We start from the raw sequence: 24,903 nt of genomic DNA on the forward strand, positions 1-24,903 counted from the left end.
TTTTTAGTCAAGATGGGATGCAGAGTGTACATTAATGAGAAAAAAAATAACGTTTTGGAATTTACCAAATGGCTGCAATGAAACAAAGAGTTAAAAATTTAAAGGGGTCTTAATACTTTCCATACCCACTGTATATTTTATATAAATTAAAAATTTTGTATACATTCAATAAAGTGTGAGGGATTGGCTCTGTGGTAGACGCTGGTTCACACACGGAACTTACTTTGTTGGTTCAAAACAAACAGGCGGTTTATTAAAAAAAAGTTCAAACACCGTCAGCCTTACAAAATATGACAGCCTCTTCCAGGTAAACAAATATATCACAGAACAAAACGGAAAATAACCAGTCCATATAACACACGGGCTCAGCCGTTTAAATGTGAGTCTTTCCCTCTCTGACTCCAGCAGGGTCTGAGCCGCACTTAAGGCCTCCTCACCTTGTAAAACACAGGCCAAGTGAGACAGCCACAGCTGCCTTAAATCAGACCATCTAAAACCTGGACTGGAGGTAAGTGAGCAGCCGATCCCACCCAGTTCTTTCAGCTGGTCGTAAAACCAGGATCCATAATCCAGGGTCCATTATCTCTAACACCATATTTAAAAGGCACCAATTCTTCCTGCTTCTTTATTGTTCAGGTTTTGTCCATCCATCATATGTTATCACAGAAAGGCTCAAACTATGTACAAAACGTGTCTTTGCAGCCAGTGAAATGTTCCTCAATTTTGAAAAAAATTCTAAGTGCTTTGAAAATGTGTACAGATGGGCAAACCTAAACAGTAAAGTTCGGGGTCCATACTGAACACCTAGTGTCTGTATACAGCCCTCGAACATGGACTTCTTTAGGAAGTCCGTGTTGCTGTTCAGGTTCGGCACCACAAACATCAGCTGCTTTCCACTCTGTCATCTTTGTGATAACACGAGAAACACCTGCGGCTCTGATCGGCGGTAAGCTAATTACCACCAGTTATAGAGCTTGTGGTTCCACGCTGTCAGATGACACCATAAGCCAGCAGCTGTGACCGGCGGTAAAAAGATTACAGCCGGTTACAGGTGACGTCTGATGAGAGAGTAGTACTCTCATCAGGGTATGCCTGCTGTCACTGAAAACAAAATGGCTGACTTTTTTTACTAAAAAATAAGCACTGAAGTTTACGCCTTATCAAGTGAAATACTTTATAGAATAAGAGGAGAGAAAATAGATATTTACATATACCAATGTGTTTCATATAATATTTAGGAAAATATTTTACAAGCTCACCATACATTTTTGCAGTCATTCGATGTTGAATCACATTGTCCGTGTCTCCCTTCATTTTTCATTCAAGGGGTCATGTAACTCGAGTGACAAGTTTGTGATCAGCATGCTTACAGTCATGTGTGGACTAGATTCTCATCTACTGCTCTCAATGTTCTACAAACTCATCAGCAAGCGAGAACAAGTATGTAAATTACACGCTTGAGTCATATGACCTTCTGCTCCGGCTGGAAATATAGGAGAATGCTGACAGTGTGCATATTGCCAGAATTTGGCATAGAATGAGTGAAGAAATGTATGTTAAGTCACAAAAAATGCTTTAGTGATATCACAGACTCAGAAGATACCATTTTTTTATTTTCCTGTGAATCATATCATGGAAAGATTCCTGAAATCATTTTGGAACTTGTCTATATTGGAAAAGAGACGTTTACAGCATTATTACAATTATTACAGTTACAGTGCCTTGCAAAAGTATTCGGCCCCCTGGAACTTTTCAACCTTTTCCCAAATATCATGCTTCTAACATAAAGATACCAAATGTAAAATTTTGGTGAAGAATCAACAACAAGTGGGACACAATTGTGAAGTTGAACAAAATTTATTGGTTATCTTAAATTTTTGTGGAAATTCAAAAACTGAAAAGTGTGGCGTGCAATATTATTTGGCCCTTTTAACTTAATACTTCATTGCGCCACCTTTGGCTGCGATTACAGATGCAAGTCCCTTAGGATATGTCTCTATCAGTTTTGTACATCGAGAGACTGAAATTCTTGCCCATTCTTCCTTGGCAAACAGCTCGAGCTCAGTGAGGTTTGATGGAGATCGTTTGTGAACAGCAGTTTTCAGAACTTTCTACAGATTCTCAATTGGATTCAGGTCTGGACTTTGACTTGGCCATTGTAACACCTGGATACGGTTATTTGTGAACCATTCCATTGTAGATTTTGCTTTATGTTTGGGATCATTGTCTTGTTGGAAGACAAATCTCTGTCCCTGTCTCAGGTCTTTTGCAGACTCCAACAGGTTTTCTTCAAGAATGGTCCAGTATTTGGCTCCATCCATCTTCCCATCAATTATAACCATCTTCCCTGTCCCTGCTGAAGAAAAGCAGGCCCAAACCATGATGCTGCCACCACCATGTTTGACAGTGGGGATGGTGTGTTCAGGGTGATGAGCTGTATTGCCTTTACGCCAAACATATCTTTTGGCACTGTTGCCAAAATGTTTGATTTTGGTTTCATCTGACCAGAGCACCTTCTTCCACATGTTTGGTGTGTCTCCCTGTTGGCTTGTTGCAAACTTTAAATGGGTCGCCCTCACACCCAGGGCTGTGGGGTACTCGGTACCGGGCCGGTGTCAGTGGGATGTGTCACAGCAGCAGTGACCCGGTCTGTGGCCCTGGGCACCCAAGTAATGGGGAAACGTAATGGTGTAATGGAATAGTTTGTGACACCACCTGTGGTGTTGGTCAAGCAAGATGTTAAGCCAATGCTGAGTTCAGATCCTCTAGGGCTGATGGTGTGTTGCAGCTTAGATGGTGTAGCTCCCCACAGGTGAAGCTGTAACCCCAGGGCAGTGTATAGGCGCAGGCGGTGTGAGGAATGTTGATACCCAGATGTAGCAGTGCTGTAGGTGTTGGCATCATTTTGTATCCAAATCCGGCTTTAAACTTCCCCACAACAGTATCACAGACGTGCCTGTTATATTCTTTGGTCTTCATGATGATCTCTGTGCTTCAAACAGAACCCTGAGAGTATCTACTATCTGATGATCTACTATCATAGAGTAGATGCATTTATACGGAGACTTGATTACACACAGGTGGATTATATTTATCATCATTAGTCATTTAGGACAACATTGAATCATTCAGAGATCCACAATGAACTTCTGGAGTGAGTTTGCTGCACTGAAAGTAAAGGGGCCGAATAATCAGTTTTTGAATTTCCACAAAAATTTAAAATAACCGATAAATTTCAACTTCACAATTGTGTTCCGCTTGTTGTTGATTCTTCACCAAAAATTTACATTTGGTATCTTTATGTTTGAATCATGATATGTGGGAAAAGGTTGAAAAGTTCCAGGGGGTCGAATACTTTCACAAGTCACTGTACCTTTTCTTTCAGTCCATAAGCATTCATTTTTAATTCTAGAATCTCGCCCTAACTCACCATTTAATCTGCACTTAATAATTTTTGACCCTCACCCTATGGATCATTCGAGATAGTCATCACCTCTACGTGCACTTATTATTTTACCAAGTGATTGTAATAATTACAGCACAAAACTAAAAAAATGCAAAAAATGTGGACAATAATCACGTGAACTCGTTTTATACATTGCATCATTAAAAAAATTACTAAGACAGAGAGAGACCATTCAGTCGCCTTTGCAAAAATAAATAGGGATTTGACAGGCAGCAACAGACAAGTAGGTTCCACAGACTAAACCCGTCATGCCTTTCATTTCAGCCTCTCTTCCTGGAACAAATCATCCTAATAGACTCTTATGCCGTCTCCACAGAACTGTATCGAAAAGCTAATTTTCATTTATCTAACAGCTGGGACCAACAGAACATTTTCTTCAGAAAGTGAAAAGTAATGAAAAAAAACTACAAATCTCAATGTGAAAATTTGGTAAACAGTATATGTAAGGAACAATGGTTACATTATAATGCACTTTATCTTAAAAATGTCTGATACATCACCCAGCTGAACTTGCATTATATTCAGATTTTTGATAGAGAGAGAAAGAGATATGCTCCCATGTCCAAGAATATAGCTAGTGTAATGCTGCTCCCTATTAGTGATGGGCAAGTAGCATCATTGCTCGGGTCTCCCCGAGCATGCTCGGGTGATCTCCGAGTATTTTACCGTGCTCGGAGATTTAGTTTTCGCTGTCTCAGTTGCATGATTTGCGACTTGTAGACAGGCTGAATACATGTGGGAATTCCCTAACAAACAGGCATTCCTCACATGTATGCAAGCTGTCTAGCAGCGGCAAATCATGTAGCTAAGGCAACGAAAGCTAAATCTCCGAGCACGCCTAAAGACTCGGAGATCACCCGAGCATGCTCGGGAAAACCCGAGCAATGAGTATACTCGCTCAACACTACTCCTTATATACAAGAAGACAAATATTATATTCTTTTACATTGGGGCAGTATTATAGCTACGGTATTATAATGCTGCTCCTATGTACAAGAATATAACTACTATAATACTGCCCCCTATGTGCAAGAATATAACTAGTATAATACTGCCCCTATGTACAAGAATACAACTATTACTGTAACTGCTCAATTTTGACCACCTGTGTAACTTATAATGCTCCTATGTACAAAAATATAACTATTATAATACTGTCTCCTGTGCACAAGAATATGACTACTATAATACTGCTCCCTATGTACAAGATTATAACTACTATAATACTGCCTTCTGTGCACAAGAATATAACTACTATAATACTGCTCCCTATGTACAAGAATATACCTACTATAATACTGCCTCCTGTGCACAAGAATCTAACTACTATAATACTGCTCCTATGTACAAGAATATAACTAGTGTAATACTGCCCCTATGTTCAATAATATAGCTAGTATAATTCTGCCCCTATGTACAAGAAAATAACTACTATAATTCTGCTCCTATGATCAAGAATGTAACTACTATAATACTGCCCACAATGTAGAAGAATATAAACCTACTATAATACTGCTTCTATGCATAGAATATAACTACTATAATACTGCCCCTATGTACAAGAATATATCTACTACTAGCTGAAGAGCCCGGCGCTGCCTGGGCATAGTAACTAACTATGGTTAGTTGTAACAAATTATAATGATTATATCTATATAAATAAAGCTGGGTGTATAGCCCCGCCCACTCTGCATAGCCACATTAACTATAATATCCCACATCATCCCATCAGCCGGAGCTACCGGACTACTACCTATAATATCCCACATCATCCCGTCAGCCAGAGCCACCGGACTACTACCCCTAATATCCCACATCATCCCGTCAGCCAGATCCACCGGACTACTACCCCTAATATCCCACATTGGCCCGTCAGCCAGAGCCACCGGACTACTACCCATAATATCCCACATCAACCCGTCAGCCAGAGCCACCGGACTACTACCACTAATATCCCACATCATCCCGTCAGCCGAGCCACTGGACTACTACCCCTAATATCCCACATCATCCCATCAGCCACAGCCACCAGGCTACTCCTCCTAATATCCCACATCATGCCATCAGCCAGAGCCACCGGACTACTACCCCTAATATCCCACATCGTCCCATCAGCCAGAGCCACCGGACTACTAATATCCCACATAATCCCGTCAAAGCCACCGAACTACTACCCTTAATATCCCACATCATCCTGTCAGCCAGAGCCACCGGACTACTACCCCTAATATCCCATATCATCCCATCAGCCAGAGCCACCGTACTGCTACCTTTAATATCCCACATCATCCCATCTGCCTGGGTTCAGAATCAGAGCGCCGAGTGGATTTGCCCTGACTTCCATACCAATGATCCCTTTAATAGAAGCCTGGGGTGAGAATCAGAGTGCTGAGGGATTTACCCTAACTTTCATACCGGAGATCCCTTTAAGAGAGACCTGGGGTCAAAATCAGAGCACAGAGTGGATTTTCTCTCACTTCCATACCAATGATCCCTTTAATAGCGACTTGGGGTCAGTACCAGAGCATTTAAAGGCAATTGCCCTGACTTCCATACTGGGGATCACTTTAAGAGAGCCTGGGGTCAGAACCAGAACGCTGAGTGGAATTGCCCTAACTTCCATACCGGGGATCCCTTTAAGAGAGGCCTGGCATCAGAACCAGAGCACTTAGTGGAATTGCCCTAACTTCCATACTAATGGTCCCTTTAAGAGACCCTGGGGTCAGAACCACAGTGCTGAGTGGAACGGTCCTAACTTCCATACAGGGGATCCCTTTAAGAGAGGCCTGGGGTCAGAACCAAATCGCTGGATGGATTTGCCCTGACTTTCATACCAATGATCTCTTTAGGAGAGGACTGGAGTCAGAATCAGAGCACTGAGGGATTTTCCCTAACTTCCATAACGGAGATTCCTTTAAGAGAGGCCTGGGGTCAGTACCAAAGCGCAGAGTGGATTTTCCCTCACTTCCGTACCGGGGATCTCTTTAAAAGGGGTCTGGGGTCAGAACCAGAGCGCTTAGTGGAATTGCCCTATCTGCCATACTAATGATCCCTTTAAGAGACCCTGGGGTCAGAACCACAGAGCTGAATGGAATGGTCCTAACTTCCATACCGGGGATCCCTTTAAGAAAAGCCTGGGGTCAAACCAAAGTGTTGGATGGATTTTCCCTTACTTCCATACCAATGATCCCTTTAAGAGAGGTCTGGAGTCAGTATCAGAACGCTGAGGGATTTGCCCTAACTTCCATACTGGGGATCCCTTTAAGAGGGAAGATGTGCCTATAAGATGGAGGGGGTTATACATTTCTGTCTTGGGCGCTGTGCTCCTTTCTGGGGGGCAGACAATGGCTGGGAGCTTATGTTTCCAGGAATGCTAGATTTCTCCCACCCGCTTCAGTGTCTATTGAAGTGTTTTAAAGTGAGAAAACTGTTGCTCATAGCAACCAATCACAGCTCAGCTTCTTTTAAACAGCTCTGGTGAAATGAAAGATGCTTCGTGATTGGTTGGTGATACACACACACATACATACATTCACTTTTATATATATAGATATTATATATTTATATGTATAGATATGTCATGCCGACTTCAGACTTTGTTCACACTTCGGAGTCTGTTGTGCAGTCTTAGACTTTTCTGTTGCTGAGCCTGAGGTTGGGCATTGACATTGGTTCATTCACTGATGTCCAGCTTGGCAGGAGTTAACTTTTTGATTTCTGGCTGAGGTTGCTGGGAACGCCGTCTTCCTTTTAGTATGGCCCAGAACATTCCTGGGTGCCGATTATAGCATTTGATTGCCTCTTGCAAACCGGTCCACTGTTGGAGTTTGTTATTACTCGTGACTTCACCTAGGAGTTTGGTGAAGTATACCGTGTTGTTTACTTCGTTATTAGTGTCGTGTTTATCCCACATGTATATTGTGTTGGCTATTAAGTTAGCTGTGTGCAGTTGACTACTTTGACCCCTGTTGTTTTCTATTTTATTATATCATTTTCTGTACACCTCCTGGGGTGGGGGTTTAGCTCAGGGTTAAACAGGAGATAGGGACAGGTCAGTGACTTGGGCCTCCCTACCTTAAAGGGTACCCCAAGCTAAGGACAGATAGGGCCCCCCTTTAGTCCTAGGGGCAGTGCAGGAGCCCAGTTTCCTCATCTCCTGTTTTTCCGTGACATACCTGTGACACTAAAATACTGCTCCTATATACAACAATATAACTACTATAATACTGCCTCTATGTACAAGAATATAACTACTATAATACTGCCCCTGTGTTCAAGTCTATAACTACTATAATACTGCCTCCTATGTGCAAAAATATAACTACTATAATACTGCTCCTATGTACAGGGATATAACTACTATAATACTGCCCCTATGTACAAGAATATAACTACTATAATACTTCCTCTATGTACAAGAATATAACTACTATAATACTGCCCCTGTGTTCAAGTCTATAACTACTATAATACTGCCTCCTATGTGCAAAAATATAACTACTATAATACTGCCCTTATGTACAAGAATATAACTACTATAATACTGCTCCTATGTACAGGGATATAACTACTACAATACTGCTCCTATGTACAAGAATATAACTACTATAATACTGCCTCCTATGTACAAGAATATAGCTACTACAATACTGCTCCTATGTACAAGAATATATCTACTACAATACTGCTCCTAAGTACAAGAATATAACTACTTTAATACTTCCCCATATGTACAAGACTGTAACTATTACAATACTACCCCTATGTACAAGAATATAACTGCAGTAATACTGCCTCATATATAAAAATAAAACTGTTCTCATACTGTCCAAAATGTATACGATTTTAACTGTGACTTTATGTATGTGCAAATGCTAAAAGATTTTTCTTGACTGAGTAAGTTATTGCCTATTGTGACTTAATGTGTAAAGTTTCTGAAAGTTTAAAATCAACTTTACTTTTAATCATAGTACCTGTTTTTTCAATAATAATATGGCTTAAAGCAGGCAATCAGGCGCCTCAGACAAACACTTAGAAATGATACAGACATGGCGATAAGTAGAAAACCATTCATCATGATGACAGCTCTTTGGTTTTATCTAACTCATATTCCTGTAATGTTCTTGAAGGAGATGTGGAGACATTCAGCACAACTTTTTCTTGTCATGCCTGCAGAGAAGTTTCAAGCATCTTAACTACTTCAGTTCCATTGTAAATAATGTCTTCTACTGGGTACAGGGCTCATAGTGACTGAATGTTTGCCAGGCATACTAGTTTTCCTGGGTTTTGTTTGACCAGGATCAGCTCTGCTAGTGAATGAACTACCATATTTTTTGGACTACAAAAAGCATCGGTCCTGATATGCATGGCCCCCTCATCCCTATCCTTGTATGCATGGCTCATCATCCCTATATTGGCATGCATGGCCCCCTCATCCCTATACTGGTATGCATGGTGTCAGGAAAATGTATATTTCTGTGTCTCTAACTCAGGGGGGCTAATCTTAGTTATCCCACCTTTGCCGTTCAACATGTCACCATGGGATTTATGTATGTCCCGCTTTCCAGTACCGGTTTGGAACTTGCAGCTCTCCGGCCCCGCCTTACCCTCAGGTCAGTCAGAGAACTGCACCTAGGATAAGTAATCGTCGGATGGGCCGCCTGGACATGTACTGGCTGTTAGGCAAGCTGCAGTGAGGGGAAATATAACAACTCCTAGCCGCAGCCAGGCAATAAGCCTATAAAACCCGTTCTGTCACTGCCAGATTTACCCAACCAACCCAGAACACACTTCGCTACCACCAGCTTCGATTCTTAATTAATCACAGGTCCGGAGCAAACCCAATTTAGTAGTGTAATTCACTTCATAGGTTGTGCAGATTTGTTATAGAGCAAGGAGAAACTGTTATGAGTGGCGGAAGGCACTAAAAAAATAAATAATTAAAGTGCCTTCGCCACTCGGGGTCCACTGTACGGCAGATGGCAAAACCGCTGCTAAGGGAGGCAGAGCACTACAGCAGTAGTGTGCACAGGGTTGAACTGCACCTAGTGCACTAAAGCAACCTCTGTTAGGACTCACAGAGCTGCACAAATAACATAAATATAAAAACACTGAGTCTGAGTAACCTTCTCAGATACTCAGCGGCACACGTACGGTAGTCAATAATCGGAGTAGTTAAAAGACGTCACTACACCCGAGTGGACTTACCGTTGCAGGACGTGTGCACGGCGTCGCAACTGCGAACGCCAAAATGACTGCAGGCGCAAATGCAGGATGCTGACTGCTGCAACAGGTGATGCTTGAGCGCGCTGGCGCTAGCGCAATACTGGCTGTACCCAATCACTCACACAAACGTAATATCAGAGGGAAGGGAAGTCATTCACCAGACCAAGCATTCATCACCAAGCACACAGCAGCAAGTATAGAAAATACTAGCGCATGGCATAGCGGCCATGCGCACTTTTTATAGCGTACGGGACCTGCCAGAAATCTCCAGAGCCCTGAGCTGAACCAATGGAATCAGGAGCAGGACCTGAGCACCTGACTCCTGAACTCCAATGGGAGCTCATTCCATGATCATGCTCAGAAGCTGGCTGAAATGACTAAGCCTCTGGAGACAAATGTGAGGATCTGGATCTCTGCATATGTATGGCAGGACACAGATTCCTAACAGAAACGAACTAGTAATTTTATGTATTTTACCCCAAAAAGTGGAGTGCAGTGTTTGCAAAAGGTATAAAAAGATATTACAATATGAGACAATTGAAGTATGTACAGACAATTACAAAATAACAGGGATTAAAAGAAGGAGCACTTACAATTGCTTAACTCATCTCAGGCAGACAATGTGGGTAGGAGGGGTGATACATCACAGTGCATCACAGACCCGCTCTGTAACAGGCTTCCAGGTTCAAAAATGCCTGGGAAGTGGGCTCCCACTAGTTATACCCCCTGGTACTGACATCAGTAAAGGGGCGGAGTTAGAGAAGCCCTCCTCTTTCTACCCGGGTGAACATTTTGCTAAAAAACTTCTTAATTACATAATTTGAAGAGTGATCTTCGTACGTCAACGAACAGAGTATCTTCTTACTCAGAATGACATTGACGTTCATTTAAGCCTACACTCGAGGTACTTGCAGGAATAGGCAAAGTGGGAATCCATTTCTTGGATTCTGCTGAAGCTGGAGTCTAGAAAAACTCAGGCTTGGTAGCTCTGTCGAAACACAACCCAAATATGTAACTCTCATACTCATAACATACACTGGTTCAAGTTCTGCCCTAATGGTTAGATTCTAAATCAACACCATCTTAGACACAGAGCACATGATGGAGACAAAGGACTGGTTTCTGCTAATTGCCACATTCCTGAGGGAGGAATGAAGAAGGAGTGTAGGATTACAGGGAGGCAGAGGGAAAGAATGAGCACAGCTGCTGACAGGGGGGAGAAGGAGGGGGGGTCGAAAACCCACAGCGTGCCTTGCACAGACCTAATGGATGTGTGTAAATGAAAAGCCATGGAATGTTCTAGAACGGTACTTTGATAATAGAGCATTTCCGTAGTATCATTACACATGGTTCCCACATCACCATCCTGGTATGCATAGCTTCCTCATCCCTATCCTGGTAGACATTTCCCCCCCATCCTTCTTCCTGGCTTGCATGGCCCAATCCCCATCCTGGTATACATGGCCTCCTCATCCCTATCCTGGTATGCATGGCACCCTCACCCCTATCCTGACATGCATGGCCCCATCTCCATCCTGGTATGCATGACCCCTCACCAAAAAAAATAAAATAATAAACTATTCTAATTACCTTCTCTCCACTCACTTGCAGCGTCCTGTTCCTGATTTATGCTTGTAAGCACCGTATGGCATGGCACGGGATTATGGGCATGTGGAGCAATGAAGATTCACTGATCTTTAATAGCGGGCACAGTGTTAGCCATAGCCGTCAGCTTCTTGCAACTGCCGTGCACTCACTTGTGCCTGCTATTAAAGAGAATGAATATTAACTGCTCTCCACTCCCATAGGAGTGGAGAGCAGTGAATACTCATTCACTTTTACTTCAGGCACATGTGACTGCCCGGCAGCTGCTGGAAGCTGGCGGTTGCTGCTACTGTGCCTGCTATTAAAGATCAACAAAAATTCACTGCTCTCTATGCCTATAAGAGTGGAGAGCAGTGTATATTCATTCCTTTTAACATTGAGCACACGTGAAAACCCAGCAGCTGCAAGAAGCCGACGGCTGAGTCTAACAACATGTCCAATATTAAAGAGAGATTAATATTCACAGCTCTCCACTTCCATAGGCGTGGAGACCAGTGAATATTCATTTCTCTTTAGCCGCGGTCACCGGAGTTAGCCGCAGCAGCCAAATCCTGCCTCCTCTAATCCACAGCTCTGGCGCTGCTGCTCCCCCGCCTCCCCAGCCACAGCCAGTATGACACACCCTCCCCATTTTCCTCCAAATTTGTGGAGGAAAAAAGTGTTTCTTATTGTCCAAAAAATATGGTAAACTATAAACATTAAAAATAAGACTCTGTTGTCCCCAGAGACATTTAAGGCTGGTTTCACATTTGCGTTTTTTAGCGCTGGAAAAAAACGCATATGTGCGCATGCGTTTTTTCCCCTATATTTAACATGGGTGCGCATACCTGTGCGCTTGTAAGCGCATGTATGCGATTTTCATGCGCTGCGTTTTTTTGGGGTGTGCGTTTGTATTTTCCAGACGCAGCATGTTGCATTTTTTGGCCCTGCAAAAAAGCGCATGCGCACATATGCGCACGTTTTGCGCTAAAAATGGCCATTATAGCCTATGGATGCGCATATGTGCGCACTGGCATGCTCATGTATGCGTTTTTTTGCATATGCGTTTTTTTTTTAACCATGGAATTTAGGGGTTTGGGTTAGAGTTAGGGTTAGGGTCAGGGTTAGGGTTAGGGTCAGGGTTAGGGTTAGGGTCAGGGTTAGGGTTAAGTATGGTTTTGTTAAGGATTAGGGTCAGGGCTAGGGTCAGGATTAGGGTTAAGTATGGTTTGGTTAAGGGTTAGGGTCAGGGTTAGGGTTAGGGTTAGGGTTAGGGTCAGGGTTAGGGTTAGGGTTAGGGTCAGGGTTAGGGTTAGGGTCAGGGTTAGGGTTAAGTATGGTTTTGTTAAGGGTTAGGGTCAGGGTTAGGGTCAGGATTAGGGTTAAGTATGGTTTTGTTAAGGGTCAGGGTTAGGGTTAGGGTTAGGGTCAGGGTTAGGGTCAGGATTAGGGTTAAGTATGGTTTGGTTAAGGGTTAGGGTCAGGGTTAGGGTCAGGATTAGGGTTAAGTATGGTTTTGTTAAGGGTTAGGGTCAGGGTTAGGGTTAGGGTTAGGGTTAGGGTCAGGGTTAGGGTCAGGATTAGGGTTAAGTATGGTTTGGTTAAGGGTTAGGGTCAGGGTTAGGGTTAGGGTTAGGGTCAGGGTTAGGGTTAGGGTTAGGGTCAGGGTTAGGGTTAGGGTCAGGGTTAGGGTTAGGGTTAGTTAGGGTTTAGGGTTTGGGTTAGGGTTAAGTATGATTTGGTTAAGGGTTAGGGTCAGGGTTAGGGTTAGGGTTAGGGTCAGGGTTAGGGTTAGTAAAGTCATGGTTTGGGTAGTGTGAGGGGCCACCTAAAAATGTTGGAAAAAAACGCAAACGCGGTAAAAACGCACTAAAAACGCATACAAACGCATAAAAACGCTGCGTTTTTTTCATGCATGCTCATAAAAATGCTTGAAAAAAACGCAGCAGTTGTATGCTTTTGTATGCGTTTTTTCAATGCGTTTTTTTGCGGGAAAAACGCGCTGCAAAAAAAAGCAAGTGTGAAACTAGCCTTAGACCTCTCAAAGGCCACACCCCTATTAAAATATCAGGTTCTTGTCATTTAAATAAACAAGTTAGACAACAGAGAATGGTCTGCTTATTTTGGAAGATAGAAGGTGGTTTATGTTGTATGCTAGATTGCACAACGTGTCATCGTGTATGAAGGCAGAACATTTTTTGAGGGGAAATAAAAATAAAAAAACTAAAATAAAATTGAGGTTGTGTTCAGAATTACCCACTCATATATAAACTCATGTTACATACTATTCAGTATACAGTTGCCATCATTTAATTTGTGTTAATTCCATATAGAATAAAGTTTACCTGTTCTAGTAGAAATTTCTTGACATTTTCTTAGGTTCATTTTACAAGACATAGTCCATAAAAAGCTTACAACACAGCGAAGGTATATCATTGATGAAAGTTATCAATAGAGATGAGTGAACTTGTTCAGAAAATGTTCGCCAATCTCAAATCCGGCACAAACGTAGCACATTCAGATTTGTGTTCGAATTCCTGAGTGATTTCCCTCTAGTTCGGCAAAATTCAGACACAGTTCAGTATATGATTATGCTTCCACTAATGCTTTTGTTAGGACTTTGGCTTGGATAGTGGTGCTGTATGATGAGCTGGGGGGGACGTGTTTAATGAGGGGAGGTGGTGGGGAGAGGTCAGAGGAGCGGCGGAGTGTTATTTTTTATTTAACTAACTTAATGTGTGTAGATTCTGGCAGCCAATCAGGGTGCAGAAACAAGGCCCGGATGGGCAACCTGCCAAGGCGGGCAGATGACTGGTGGGCCGGTGTCTCTGAGCCAGAAAAGGGCCCCCGGCCCTTTAAAATCTCTGACTAGGCCTTGCGTGTACGCTCTTTCTCGTTGCACATGCTGACAGAGGCTGCGAGAGCCCGCATCAGTGCAGCCTCCATTACTGATTGCGGCTGCGGCCGTGTCAGTGCAGGAAAGGAGGAGAGCTCGTGCACACAGGACCTAGACAGAAGTTTGAAAAGGCCGCTGCGGCAAGAATAGGGCTCCTGTTTCTCTCTTTCTGACACTGGCAGGTACCAGCGTCAGAGAACAGTGGAGAGAGTCAGCAGCACTCAAGATGAAAGGTCAGCATACCCGCCTGTGTGTGAGATTCCAGGGAGAGATAGGGAAGCAGCTCCAGTCACAACAGTGACAGCTTCTTCTGTTCTGATCTGCTTCCCTGGCAGAGAAAGAGATACGGGGAAGGTGTCGGGACAGAGCTGCTGTGATCAGGGGAAACTGAAGAACTGCACATGGATGTCAGTCTCCCTTGAACCACATAGGAGAGTATGTGATGTGTGTATGAGGTATCTGTTGTGTGTGTGTTACTTGGGTGTGAGATTTGTGTGTGTGGTATCTGAATAGTGTGTGAAATATGGTATCTGTAGTGTGTGTGTATAGTACATGTGTGTGGCATCTGTAATGTGTGAGTGTGCAATATGTGTTGTGTGTGTGTTTGGTATCTAGTGTGTGAGTGCATAATATGTGTGTGTATGTGGTATCTTTAGTGTGTGAGTGTGCAATGTGTGTGTAATACATGTGTGTGTTTGTGGTATCTGCAATGTGTGAGTGTGTGTGTAGTATCTGTAAAGTGTGAGAGTGTAATATGTATGTGTGGTATCTAGTGTGTGAGTGTGTAATACATGTGTGTATGTGGTATCTTTAGTGTGTGAGTGCGCAATATGTGTTTGTGTGTGGTATCTATAATGTGTGTGTAACACTTGTGTGTGTGGTATCTGTAGTGTGTGTGTGTAATACTTGTGTGTGTGTGTGTATGTGTGGTATCTGTAGTGTGTGAGTGTGCAATAACGTGTGTGTGTGGTATGTGTAGTGTGAGTAAGTAATACATGTGTGGTATCTAAAGTGGGTGAGTGTGTAATACTTGTGTGTGTATGTAATGTGTGTGGTATCTGTAGTGTGAGTGTGTAATACTTGTGTGTATGTGGTATCTGCAGTGTGTGTGAGTGTGTAATATGTGTATGTGGTATATGTAGTGTGTGTGTGTGTAATACATGTGTGTGGTATCTATAGTGTGTGTATTACTTGTGTGTCCGATTTCTGTAGTGTGTGTGAGTGTGTAATACTTGTGTGTGCGTTATCTGTAGTGTGTAATACTTGTGTGTGCGATATCTGTAGTGTATGAGTGTGTAATGCGTGCGTCTGTTTGCAATATTTGTAGTGTGAGTGTGTAATACTTGTGTGTGAGATATCTGTAGTGTGTGCGATACTTGTCCAGCATGCATGTGCTGTGTATATGATGTGTACCTGCTTATCATTTTGTTATACAGCACGTGTACTAAGTACATGTATGATGTGTATGTAATGAGCCTGTGTTGTCCATCACGTGTGCTCTATACATGCTTGATGTGTGTGCCCTTGTGACTATATCAGGTGTATGTAATGAGCCTGTGTTGTCCAGTGTGTGTGCTGTGTATATATTGTGTCTGTGTAAGGGGGAGGACCGCACTGCGGGTACCTGCTTGCCGGGGCCGGAACTGTTGAGGCTGGATATCCTGTTGCCTGGGGGAAGTAATAGTAAGCTGGACCAACTTCCTGACCAAGGGGGGGTGGGGGGATATAAAGCAAAAGCACGAGCAGCAGAGGGAGTTTTGGTGCCAACCTGGTTCAGCGCTCATTGAGGTGAGCAGCGCGCTCCATTCCACTCCGCCCACCAAGTACCATTGCTGCAGCAGCCCCTGTCATCTGCAAAGGGACCACTGCAGAGAGAGGAGCTGGGTGTGCTGCAGCAGTTCAGAGAGAGGAGTGCTCCATCCTGGGAGTGTAGTACGTGTGCTGACTGGGGGGTGGTCGCTTTCGGCCGCGGAACAGACTGGAGGCAAAGTCAGAAATCCGTTCAATCTGGTCCAAACTTTATTGGGTGTCTTCTTGACATCCACAGCAGACACAACAGCTTCTGTTCCCTGGCCTGGGTACCCGTCACCTTCCTTCTGTTTTGATTGCAAAGACACTCCGGGTTCTTTCACCATGGTTGCCATTAGGCCTATTTCCACAGCGCTTCCCCCTGGCTAAGTCTGTCCGCTGTACACCTACTCACTCTTCGGTGTCCCAGCCGTCCGGTACCCAAACCTTCCGTCCGTTACCGCCATACTTTCTTGAGGCTGCCTTCTCAGGGCCACCCCCTCTCCGAGTAACCATCTCTGGCTCTTCTCAGTCCTTCCTGAGCTTCTCCTCTCTCCGTCCTCTCCTGTGCTCTTCTCACTTCTCTCTTCCTCCTGGGTGTCTCTCTGCCCTGCCCCCTGGGACTCTCCTCCTTACATCTCCTCTTTCTGGAAATCCCATTCTCAGACCCGTAACTCCGCCCATCATGACTATGCGGTTTCTCTAGCCTAAGGCTGGCTGTTAAGTCCTTTTCTCACTAATCTCTGTCTCCATCTTGTGGCCAAAACCCGGTACTGCACTGTCTTATCCCAATTCTAGCTGTTGTCCCCACACATACACATATAAGTCAAAATAAAGCGTTGCATATATCATCTTCTTCACATTTCCCTCTTCATCAGACAGGTCCATAAGTCAGTCCACTTCCCTACAGGAGCACCAGCATTGCGTAGGCCAGCATCTGCCGTCTACCGCCACCATCAGCGGGGGCCGGAGAGAGAGAGAGATGTGCAATATGTGCCCGGTGACTACCAGAGAGTAAGGCTTCGTATGCTCTGCGTAAGGGAGTACAGCGCACATGACACATAAGAGTGACCGGGTACGGGACAGACACTAGCATCTTGATTTTGCCAGTATATATTTGCCGAGCCACGTTGTGCTCGTACAGGACTGTGTGCCACACCCTTGTCAGTTACTGCAGCATATGGACTAGGGGCTCAGTGCAAGGTACCAGAGACCGACAGCTGAAGATGGGCTTTGTTGTCTACAGGATCCCATGGGAAAAAGACATCCCGCCAGCTGTTTTTGGTGCTGTTGACTTTCAAGAAGCATCTACAGTCTGAAGAACTACTGACTTTCTAGCTGGATTCAAAAGAACTGCCGTTACCTTGATAATTTTCTCTGCATATCCTTTACAATTGAACCGTTTATTCTCGCGTCTAACCATTCATCTCCCTGCAAGGAGTAAATCCCCTGTTTAATTAAAAAACTGTTAAAATTGTTAACCTTTGCCCTGCCTTCTGTCTGTCACTGCATCCCACAACCTGCTTACATCTATGTGACAATATGTGTATGTAATGAATCTGTGTTGTCCAGCATGTGTGTTGTGTACATGCATGATGTGTGTGCCTGTGTGACTATATCAGGTGTATGTAATGAGCCTGTGTTGTCCAGCATGTGTGCTATGGACATGTATGATGTGTGTGTGTGGCGCCCTGCATCTTTACCACCACAAAAGGGTTAAATATGTGCTGTTTTGTAGGTGTTTTGTGAGCAATGGGAGTTATGCTTTCTCTGCTAGAGACCACAACACACACACACACAATTTGCCTCACTCCCTCACTTGTCTGAAGCTGAGAGCTTTGCAGACATGCCCTAACTGGGAGGGGGAGGAGTCGAAAGCTGTTGTTGTTTCAGTGAAGAAGGAGGAAGAACGCTTGGAAGCCATGATGTGCTCGATCCAGGAGGGAGAGCTAAGAAGCTTCAGGGTGCCAGCCCCTAGACCATCCATGCTTTCAGAGCAGGGTGGTAAGCTGAGAGACTGTGTGGGATTATGCAACCAGCAGAAAAGTGTTTTTCCTCAGAAATACTGCAATAACTTAGGATCAGTGAAGGATAGTGAAAGTGGGAACTTGAGCTGCTTCACAAAGGATTCAAACTGCAAGTTGCTGAAGGAGAAATACACAGTGAGTAGAGGCAATACTGGGAAGTTCTAAACTCCGGGAAGCCTTGGTCGCAGAAGGGATTAGAATAGCAGGAAGTTACACTGAGTCACAGCAGGGAAAGATAACTCCCAGTCTCCAGAGCAGACAGTAACCTGGTGAGAGTTGTAATATCTCCTCTGAACTGCACCTGAACTACAGTAAATGATAAAGTGACTTTTCTTGCCTCCTGCCTTATTACTCAGTGCCTTCTACTTCCATCACAATCTCTGTGGGTCGGCCCTGGTTGGAGAGGGTTTAACATCTGCACTGCCATCACCATCTACTCCCCCAGGGATCATCTGCAGTGCTGGCTATACTACAGTCGAACACTCCAACTGGCATCACGAATCACTACATAAACTTTATCCCCATCCAATTCTACCCCTTTTGCATGACCGCCTGGGGCCACAGACCGGGTCACTGCCACTGTGACATCTCCCATTGAAGATAACGGGCTCAGTACAAAGTATCCCAAAGCCCCTCGGGCGTGTCATGTGCCTGTGATTATATCTGGTGTATGTAATGAGCCTGTGTTGTCCAGAATGTGTGCTGTGTACTTGTATATATTAGGATTTGTATGTAATAAGCCTGTATTGTCCAGCATGTATGTTGTGTACATGTATGATGTGTGTTCCTGTGTGACTATATCAGGTGTATGTAATGAGCCAGTAAGGCCGGACTGGGCCGCAGGCCTCTAAAAGGGAGGCCAGCATGACAGGGTTAAGGGAACCGATAGGGAACTATAAGGGAAATAGGTGTGGCACAGATGGGGTTAATGGATTTGAAGGACATTAGTGCGGGGATCAGAGTCAAGTGGTGTAGGTGGGGGGGATAGGTGGAGCTGGAGCGGGGTACGATAAATAGGGGGATCATCTTACAAGGGGCAACCATTTTAGGTGACAATAGGTGATATTATGTATTATTATATTGGGCGAAACATAGGGATTTATAAGTGGTTACACCTTTAGGTTGTGTTCACACACAGCGGTTTTTTTTTCGCGAATTTACCAAAAAATTTGCTTAAAAACACTTAAAAGAAGCTTCCCATACATTTTAATGCATTTTGAACTTTTTATGCATATTGATGCGTTTTTTCCGCAAAAAAAGCTTCATGGTAAAAAACACAGCATGCTCATTAATTTCCCTGAAAATTCTGCATTTCTGGCTATTTTCTATGTGTCTGGGGATGCGCGGAAAAAATCGCGTCAAAAATTGCGGCAAAACGCGTGGAAAAAAACGCGCGTTTTCTGGGAAGTCCTGTTTTTATGCAGAAATTTTCTGCACACGTGTGCACATAGCCTTAAAGGGAATTTGTCATGTTGGAAATGCCATTAACCTTCAGATATTGGTGTAATTTACAGGTTAATAGCATTGTAACCACCCGTTACAGTATTGTAACAATCAGTCCACACTGAGTCCTATACATGTGTTAGGGGTGGCATACTATACATTATATAGTTGACAATTCTCTTTTGGCTATATTTTACAATTGCCAGTCTTTCTCCCCTTAACATATCAATGTCTGTCATTTTCTGCACTGTTAGGTTCATAGGATTGTAAAGGTGCCTGGAGGAAATTAACTTTATTTCTCCCATTTTCCATTATAGAGACACGCCTTCAGTCACCGCTCAGTATGTGGTGAGCGGCAGCTGTAACCTTGCACCATCACTGACTGATAGCCGGCTCAGTACATAGTGAGGGGCTGTTGTAACCTTGCACCACCACTGACTGATAGCCAGCTCAGTACATAGTGAGTGGCAGCTGTAACCATGCACCATCACTGACTGATCGCCTTTCAGTGCATTATGAGCAATGGCTGTAATCCTGCGCCATCACTGACTGATAGCCAGCTCGGTACATAGTGAGCGACGGCTGTAACCATGCACCATCACTGACTGATATCCAGCTCTGTACTGATGCACTGCTGAGCCGGTTGTCAGTCAGTTCCAGGGGCTATGTATTGATTGGGGGCTATGTACTGAGTGGCGACTGATGCCGCATCAGCTGTTCCTGAAAACTGGAGGCACCTGGGATGAATATATTTCAAATTAACCCCATATCTGTAGGATTAATAGCATTTTGTTATGTGACCTGTTTGCTTTAAAGTGTTTGTGTCGACTAAAATACAATCATACTTACTTCAGGACCAGCACAGATGTCATGACATTGTTTATGGCACAAGAGCAGCCCGTTCTCATTAAACTGTACTATGAAGGCTGCAGGTCATCAATGTTCTCTGATAGTCTGCAGCGCTTATGTCACATAAACAATGTCATGAGAATGCTGGGGGACACAGCGCTCAGAGCGGAGGAGTCATCAGTCCAGCTCGTTAGAATGCATTTTTTATTTCATTGTGCAAACTAGGAGCATTCAAAAGGGGTTGTCTTCTAGTGAACAATCCCTTTAATGTGGATACAAATCATTTTTTCTGATCAGTGGTGTATTTTTTGTATATTCTGCAGTGTGTTTTCTGTAGTCAGCTGGTTGTCTATATCAAACTGTTGTCTATTCACGCTAAGGTTACCATGTTTCAAGTTGATTTTTGCAACAAGTAAAGCAAAAGTTGACATAACCTGCCAGTGTTCTACGATTTGGGTGAGGACATTCATTGCATATGGGCTGCTGAATTTTATATGTGCCAGGGCTGCTTTTTGGTCCCAGTCCAGCCCTGGCAGAAACTATCCACAATATTCAGACATGTCCTTCTCCATATAAAAAGTGAACATGTTGTTTTGCTAGCGCCATTTTGTCAGTGTAACAGCACAGAGAGGCTGCTGCTGCAAGTTGTCATATAGTTGGATAGGATCCTGAGGGAAATCGACCTTCCAACCTCTGACTAGTTTGTGTTAATAGCGCTGTGCAGACAGGAGTCCACATTGAATATAGCAATGGGTAATAAAAGTAGGAGCTACAGAAAAGAGAATATGCTCTAGCCATAGATGGTGGCCTAAAACGTAACTTTTAATAAATCTAGGTAAAATAAATGGTGTATGTGTATATATATATATATATATATATATATATACTGCTCAAAAAAATAAAGGGAACACTAAGATACCACATCGTAGATATTACTGAATGAAATATCACAGCTGCAAATCTTTATTCATTACATAGTGGCGTACGTTGAGGACAAGAAAACATAAAAATGATCAATGTAAATCAAAGTTAATATCCCATGGAGGTCTGGATTTGGAAGGATACTCAAAATCAAAGTGAAGAATCAAATTACAGGCTGATTCAACTTCAGTGGGAATGCCTCAAGACAAGGAAATGATGCTCAGTAGTGTGTGTGGCCTCCACATGCCTGTATGACCTCCCTACAACACCTGGGCATGGTCATGATGAGGCGGCACATGGTCTCCTGAAGGATCTCCTCCCAGACCTGGACTAAAGCATCCGCCAACTCCTGGACAGTCTGTGGTGCACAGTGGCGTTGGTGGATGGAGCGAGATTTGATGGCCCAGATGTGTTCAATCGGATGCAGGTCTGGGGAAAGAGCGGGCCAGTCCATAGCTTCAATGCCTTCATCTTGCAAGAACTGCTGACACACTACAGCCACATGAGGTCTGGCATTGTACTACATTATTGTGACGACCGTCTTGTGCGAGTCTGGACTGCATTTGAGACAGCACCCCGAGCAACCCCGAGACCCTTTTCCCCTATACAGGGATCTGGAATTACAGCAGAGCCCAGGAGGTTGCGGTCTGTATAAGAACAGTGGACCAGAGCAGGACAGTCGCCAGAAAGGGGTTAATATAACGGAACCAAAGGAGTAGTCAGGAGTCCAGGTCTAAACCAGGCGGGCGGCAGAGGTACAAAATCGGAAGACAGTAGCAGAGTCAAAATCCAGGCCAAGGTCAGAGTCTTAAACCAGGAGGGCAATAGAGGTACAAAATCGTCAGACAGTAGCAGAGTCAAAAATCCAGGCCAAGGTCAGAGTCTTAAACCAGGAGGGCAATAGAGGTACAAAATCAGCAGGCAGTATCAGAGTCAAAATCCAGGCTAAGGTCAGAGTCAGCAATAGCAAATAACACACTAGCACACTGGGGAAACCAAGACTACATCTGGCAGCCTGCAAGACAGGCCCCAAGGTATTTGAAGGATCACGCTATTCCTCACAGGCTCACAGTCTGATGATGTCATTTGGACCGCCCCCAGGACCAGGCCAGATGGTGATGCACCAATCCCTTCAAGACTGACAGAGGAGCGGAGCCTGCGCCCACCAGATGCCTGCGCAGGAGCCCCTTGTCTGTCACCACCACCCACGGGCGAACCACAGCGTCTCCTAGCGGCCATGGCAGGAGCAGCCGTCCCCAAGTCTGACGGTGATGTGACAGTCAGGCGCCTACCAGTTGCCGAGACCGAAACAGCAGTCCTCGAGTCTGAGGGCGTCGTGACAGTCCAGTGCCTCCCAGTGGCCGAAGCAGGAACAGCAGTCCCTGTGTCTGACGGCGACGTGACAGTCCGGCGCCTCCCAGTGGCCGAGGCAGGAACAGCAGTCCCTGTGTCTGAAGACAATGTGACCATTAGGAGGAACCCAGGGCTAACCGCACCAGCATATGGTGTCACAAGGGGTCTGAGGATCTCATCTCGGTATCTAATGGCAGTCAGGCTACCTCTATCGAGCACATGGAGGGCTGTGCGGCCCTCCAAATAAATGCCACCCCACACCATTACTGACCCACTGCCAAACCAGTCATGCTGAAGGATGTTGCAGGCAGCAGATCACTCTCCATGGCATCTCCAGACTCTGTCACATCTGTCACATGTGCTCAGTGTGAACCTGCTTTCATCCGTGAAGAGCACAGGGCGCCAGTGGCGAATTTGCCAATCCTGGTGTTCTGTGGCAAATGCCAAGCATCCTGCATGGTGTTGAGCTGTGAGCACAACCCCCATCTGTGGACATCAGGCACTCAGACCATCCTCATGGAGTCGGTTTCTAACCATTTGTGCAGACACATGCACATTTGTAGCCTGCTGGAGGTCATTTTGCAGGGCTCTGGCAGTGCTCCTCCTGTTCCTCCTTGCACAAAGGCTGAGGTAGCTGTCCTGCTGCTGGGTTGTTGCCCTCCTATGGCCCCCTCCACATCTCCTGGTGTACTGGCCTGTCTCCTGGTAGCGCCTCAATCCTCTGGACACTACGCTGACAGACACAACAAACCTTCTTGTCACACCTCGCATTGATGTGTCATCCTGGATGAGCTGCACAACCTGAGCCTGCTACCATGAGTGTGAAAGCACAACCAACATTCAAAAGTGACCAAAACATCAGCCAGAAAGCATTGCTACTGAGATGTGGTCTGTGGTCCCCACCTGCAGAACTACTCCTTTATTGAGGGTGTCTTGATAATTACCAATAATTTCCATCTGTTGTCTATTCCATTGGAACAACAGCATGTGAAATTGATTGTCAACCAGTGTTGCTTCCTAAGTGGACAGTTTCATTTCACAGAAGTTTGATTTACTCGGAGTTATATTCGGTTGTTTAAGTGTTCTTTTTATTTTTTTGAGCACAGTGTGTGTATGTGTATATATATATATATATATATATATATATATAATATATATATATATTGCTCAAAAATATAAAGGGAACACTAGATACTCTTACTGAGCAGACACATGGATGCAAGTGACCTTCCTATCATTTCTACCTGTTGTTTATTCCATTGCCACAACAGCAGGAGAAATTGAATCACAATCAGTGTTGATTTCACAGAAGTGTGTCTGACTTGGAATTACATTTTGTTGTTTCAGTGTCCCCTTTATTTTTTTGAGCAGTATATATATAAAACTTGTCCTTTCTCATTCTCAGGTTCTCTACCAGAGGTCTGGGAGTTTGAGGATTCTGTGCAGGATCTTAGTTGCTCCCAGCATTGCACTTTTCTGGACAGAGAGTTCAGATGTTTTCCTTGGAATCTGTTGTAGCCATTCTTCCAATTTAGGGGTCACTGCTTCAAGTACTCGTATCACCCAGTGCCCAGTCAGTGAAATGTAACACCCCTGCCCATGTTTGCTCCTCAATGTGTCAGTGGTGAAATGCAACTTTTGAGGCATATATTTTTCAAGTAACAGGCGATGTTGTCTGTGACATGCTGGTGTAGCGCAGGCACAGCTTTCTTAGCCTGGGATTACACTACCTTGTGTGATGTGAGAAACTTGCATTCGTCTCTCGCATCAACACCCGACGCTACCGCTGGCACTCAGGACCGGAGCTGCGGCTGCATAGAAATACATGCAGCCACAGCTCAGGTCCTGAGTACCTGCAGAAGTGCCGGGTGTTGATGTGATCCCAGCCTTAGAGAACTTATGGCAGCTGGTACTAAGGAACTGCAACAGGCCATCAGCTTTCAGAAACTGTCTGTATCCACCAAGTGAAAAGGCAGCATGTCCTTGGCCAAAACCTTTGAGATGGTGTAGTTCAAGCTCTTAGCTTTGGCATGTGTAGGAGGAAAAATTATTTTACGTGACTACAACTGCAGGACTGAGGGCTGGCTGCTGTGCTGAGAGACGGTGGAGTAGGGTAAACAGGAAAAATTGCTGAACTATGAGTGAGGTGTAGGTGGAGATGTTATGGTGGATTGAGAAATATGTGGTGTGCGCGGTGTGTGAGGGGTGTACCGGGACCGCGTGATGCTCCTCTACCTTTCCTCATGCTGATTGTTCATATAATTTTTAGCGCTGGTGCCTGTGCTTCCGTGGGGGTCTCATCTGGGTCCCCGCTGTAGGTCCGCACCCCTCTGTCCAGCTTCGGTCCCTGG

The sequence above is a fragment of the Dendrobates tinctorius genome, unplaced genomic scaffold (assembly GCF_039654945.1).
Source record: "Dendrobates tinctorius isolate UK_male_01 unplaced genomic scaffold, ASM3965494v1 ptg000019l, whole genome shotgun sequence".
In the NCBI taxonomy this organism is placed as follows: Eukaryota; Metazoa; Chordata; class Amphibia; order Anura; family Dendrobatidae; genus Dendrobates; species Dendrobates tinctorius.